Source organism: Delphinus delphis, chromosome 7, assembly GCF_949987515.2.
Source record: "Delphinus delphis chromosome 7, mDelDel1.2, whole genome shotgun sequence".
Taxonomy (NCBI): Eukaryota; Metazoa; Chordata; class Mammalia; order Artiodactyla; family Delphinidae; genus Delphinus; species Delphinus delphis.
Window position 1 is genome coordinate 73496170 of NC_082689.1, and position 5367 is coordinate 73501536.

Below are 5367 nucleotides of genomic sequence, written 5' to 3' on the forward strand. Positions count from 1 at the left end.
TCATTATTCCCCAATACTGAGGCAAGACTCTTCTATGTACTTTACCCAATGCCCCATGAATTACCAGTTTTCAGCCTTAGAAATAGGCATTATTTCTGGCCCTGTATGAAGACCAAGAGCAGCTGCCTCTCATCCTTTCAGGTTGTTCTTTCTCCAGCTTTGGGTAGTTTCCTCACATACATGCACTGATCAGTATCCAGCTGAATACTCTTCATATAACATAGGTCTTTGCTTCCAGAAGATTTCATCTGGAATCTTTATACTCTTTTACACAGCATGAATTTTCTCTGGTGCTTAGTGATTAAATTTTTAGACTGAGTCATACCTTGGGGCAGTGGTTCTCAACATGTGGCCCCTAGATCAATGATAATCAGTATCACCTGGCAACTTATCAAAAATGAAGATTATTAGGTTGCATCTCAGACATATAGAATTGGAAATTCTGGATGGGGAGGTATTTTGTGGAGCCAGCAACCTGGGTTTTAACAAGCCCTCCATACAATTCTGATTGGTGCTAAATTTGAGAACCAATGCCTTAGAACCCAGAGTTTGAGTAAAGAGGGAAGGAGTGGGCTTCCCTGGTGGTGCAGTGGTTGGGAGTCCGCCTGCCGATGCAGGGGACACGGGTTCGTGCCCCGGTTCGGGAAGATCCCACATGCGCAGAGCGGCTGAGCCCGTAAGCCATGGCCGCTGAGCCTGCGCGTCCGGAGCCTGTGCTCCGCAACGGGAGAGGCCACAACAGTGAGAGACCCGTGTACCGCAAAAAAAAAAAAAAAAAAAAAGAGGGAAGGAGTCTTAGGTAATATTTCAAGTGCCACTGAATCCTCATAATTGTGCAGCTGCCAGTCTCACTTGCAAACAATTTGGCCTTAATCAGGTAAAGAGTTAAAGATGACAGGAGTTACTCAAGATAAAGAGAATATAAGAAGCAGAAAAGTTTTTCTTCTTGGAAAGTTTCTTGGTTAAAACAATTCTTTCCAAATTTCCTCTTCTCTTATAGCATAGGGAGTTTGGGAGATGAGAGGGTTGTAGAGAGTTGGGCACTGCAGCAACTAATCTTATTATGTACCCAAGGCTTTCAAGGGAAATGAGCTAAGGGACTGTGCTCAGGGACCATGTCTCCAGCTTTTGGAATTTCTCAGTCCCTAATCCCATGTCTGGTAAACAGGCTGTTGACTCCAGAGGGGAAGCTGGCAGCAGCAAAAAACGGGACAGGAGTTCATGCCATAGGGCAATGTACATTGGACAAGGGTTGCAACAATGTTGGGTAAAAGCACTTATCATGAAAAAATTGGCCTTTCAAGAGCAGTGGGCCAATTTCCCAGGCAGGCAAGGTTTGTTTGTCCAAAAGGTCTTACTCTGTCTCTCTTGGCCACATGATGGCCCTGCCTCTCCTCTCTGCCAGTCAAAAATGGGGCAAGAAGGGCAGAGAAGAGACAGAAGCTGCTGCTCTATTTATTTTAGTGGTTTGCTTCTTCCTTGCCAAACAGTAAATTTATTCATATTTAAATAACCAGGTTCTTCCTAAATAGACCCTAATTTGAAAAGGAAAGATTGGTAGTCTGAGGAACATCTTAGACAGTATGAAAGACAGGGTTGACTTTGCTAATTGCTGGACAATACACACAGGTGATACAAGTGCCCCCAAATTTTGAGTACTCAGGAATTGTATTACATATTCTTTGCCCACAGAACTGTCAGGTCACCCAGCTGGGGCCCTTTAACCCCATCTCTATGCTCAGCTCTGCCATTCCCAAAATTCTGATCTTAATCTAGTTTCAAGTTTCCTCACATGTTCATTACTTTCCTCAATAACCATTTACTAGTGATTTACTAAAAGCCAAGCTTGTACCAGGTGCTAGAAAACATCAAAAAGGAAGTGCCATCCTGCTTTTACAGAATAGAGCCATACAAAATTGCAAAGGGTACTCTCAGGGTAATAGGAGTCCTGGGCCAGGAGCTCTTTATTGCTGCAAGGTTTATATAGTCTCTTTTGTCTGGATACAGTCACTGAGCTCTGCGCATGTTCCCTGTAACTAAATGTTGGTCTCCTATACCCACACTCTCTCACCTCACCACTGCCATCATAATCAAGTTCCTACTTTAGAGCCTTTATTTAGTTATAATAACTAGCATTTATAAGCCATTTAATACATGCAAACATTCTCTAAAGGCTTAACATTATCTAATACATCACCTCATTTAATTTTTAGAGCAACTTAATGAGAGGCTGTTAGGCTATTATCCCCACTTACAGATGAAAAAATTGAGATATGGAGGAATGAGGTAATAATCCTCATTCCTGCCTTGCAATGACAATCTTATCTAGTTTTTGGAGCTCTGTCCTGAATACAGAGTCCCATGCCGGAGTTTATATCTGATTCTGGAATCACTCTGCCAGTGCCTGCCTAGAGGAATTCTGGTTGCAAACAAGAACCTGTTTCTTACCTGGGTCTTAGTGTGCATCTTATTGTATTTTGGCTTATTTGTTTCCTTGGCTGTCTCTCCTTCTAGACTGTGAACTATTCGGTAGCAGGGATCACTTGGCACATACTTGATATCTAATAAATATTTTTTTCCTCCCTTTGTAGTAGATGCTGAATGGATGTATCTTAAATGCTGCTGGACCTTCTTGTAGTACCTGCCTTACTTGGCAGCTTTATCTAATCTAGGGCTCTTACACTTAAATAAATCAGCTAGGCTGAGGGTAGTGTAAGAGGCAGTAGTGGCGAATGAGGCATACTGAAAAGTGTCCAATTTAAGGAGGCAGCTGTTACTCATTTCCAGCTGATTACTGCCCTACAAAAATGATGACTCCATGCTGCCAAATTTTCAAGATAATTCAGAACTATGGATTGTTACATAAAATCTTCCAAACTTAAAAACATTGCCAAACCAAGGAAATCTAAAGTCCAAATTTTCTATATGCATTCTACACATTTTTAAAGAGCTAATAGTTGTTTTTTAGATGATTTGTTTAGACGTAGAGACATAGACACACATACAAACACTCAAAAAATAGTGTTTATGATAACATGAACTAACAGAGCCAGGGCAAATGAATCAATCATGAGGCTAGTATATAGAAGCAAAGATTTCAAAAGGAGAGAGAATAAAGTTGGGGAAAGACCAATGAGAACAGATCTGGGATAAAGGGGAAAGGGAAGAAAATCTAACTGCTAGCTCTAATAGGGCATTTATTAAATCTCTTCTCTCAATAATGTGATAGCTCATAGACTATAGCTAAGGAGTTGTAATGCCTTGCTATTGTGGTGTTAAAATGACAGGGTGGCAACTTCACCTGTTTTGGAGTTTGGGGGGATGTTTTGCTGGGTTGCTTACTTGGGAACCCCCTGCTTTATGGAAGTGTTTTCCAGAAACTCCTTTTGCCTGCAACCATACCCACAATCTTCATTAATGTGTGTGTTTGGGCCCTGCTCATGGGAAACAGGGCTTGAGAGGATAACTTTTTCACAAAAAGATGATTTTAGAATACCGTAGATTCATATGGAACGTGTTGAGAATTTCTTGAAAGATGGTACCATCTTCAGGAAATGGAGAAGCATTTGCTAATTTTTGTGAATATTTCTTCAACACCTATTATGCACCACGTATGGTTGTGAGCAACTTTCACTGAGCAATGGTGGGTAACAAGAAATAAAAGCTGTGATGTCTATCTTTTCAGAAATGTACAATTGGCTTGGGTGGGAAGAAAATGGAGCCATCTGTAGAGGAGTACGTTCAAGGAAGTTGCAAAATAAGAATGAGGAAAGGAGAAAAATCAGAGAAGGAAATATGCATTCTGACTTTTGACTGAGAATCTCCTTGCCAATTTGTCCTTACACACGAAGCAATACACTCCTACAGTAAGAAACAAAACAAAATCTCAAATAACCTTGCCTCAAGGACCCAGAAAAAGAACAATAAACTGAGCCCAAAATTAGCAGGAAAAAGGAAATAAAGATTACAGCAGATATAAATGAAATAGAGAATAGGAAAATAGAAAAGATTAATAAAGCTAAGGGCTGCTTCTATGAAAAGATAAAATTGGCAAACTATACTAATGAAAGAATAAAGAAAAGGACAAAACCCAACAAATTATAAGTCAATTAGGGGATATTACACCACCACAAAAATACAAAGGATAAGAAGCTACTATGAACAACTATATGGAAACAAACTAGACAACCTACAAAAAAATGGAAAAATTCTTATAAACATACAACCAACCAAGATTAATTAGGAAGAAATAGAAAACTGGAAAGAAGGCCAATTACTAGGAGAGACCTTCAAGAGGGCAGAGGATTAAGACGTGGAGATCACCTTCCTCCCAACAAATACATCAGAAATACATCTACATGTGGAACAGCTCCTACAGAACACCTACTGAATGCTGATAGAAGACCTCAGACTTCCCCAAAGGCAAGAAACTCCGCACGTGCCTGGGTAGGACAAAAGAAAAAAGAAAAAACAGAGACAAAAGAATAGGGACAGAACCGGCACCACTGTGAGGGAGCTGTGAAGGAGGAAAAGTTTCCACACGCTAGGAAGCTCCTTCACTGGTGGAGATGGGGGGTGGCTGGAGGAGAAGCTTTGGAGCCACGGAGGAGAGCACAGCAACAGGGGTACAGAGGGCAAAGCAGAGAGACTCTCGCACAGAGGATCGGTGCCGACCAGCACTCACCAGCCCGAGAGGCTTGTCTGCTCACCCGCTGGGGTGGGCAGGGGCTGGGAGCTAAGGCTCGGGCTTCGGAGGTCAGACCCCAGGTAGAGGACTGGGATTGGCTGCGTGAAAGCCTGAAGGGGCTAGTGCGCCACAGCTAGCTGGGAGGGAGTCGGGAAAAAGGTCTGGAGCTTCCAAAGAGGCAAGAGACCATTGTTTTGGGGTACATGAGGAGAGGAGATTCAGAGCGCCGTTTAAACGAGCTCCAGAGATGGGTGCCAGCCGCGGCTATCAGTGCAGACATCAGAGATTGGCATGAAACGCTAAGACTGCTGCTGCAGCCACCAAGAAGCCTGTGTGCAAGCGCAGGTCACTATCCACACCTCCACTCCCGGGAGCCTGTGCAGCCCGCCGCTGCCAGGCTCCCTCGATCCAGGGACAACTTGCCCGGGAGAACACATGGCACGCCTCAGGCTGTTGAAACACCATGCCAGCCTCAGGCGCCGCAGGCTCTCCCCGCATTCCATACCCCTCCCTCCCCCTGGTCTGAGTGAGCCAGGGCCCCCTAATCAGCCAGTCCTTTGTCTGGGCAAAGAACAGACGCCCTCAGGCAACCTACATGCAGAGGCAGGGCCAAATCCAAAGTTGAACCCCAGGAGCTGTGTGAACAAAGAAGAGAAAGGGAAATCTCTCCCAGGAGCCTC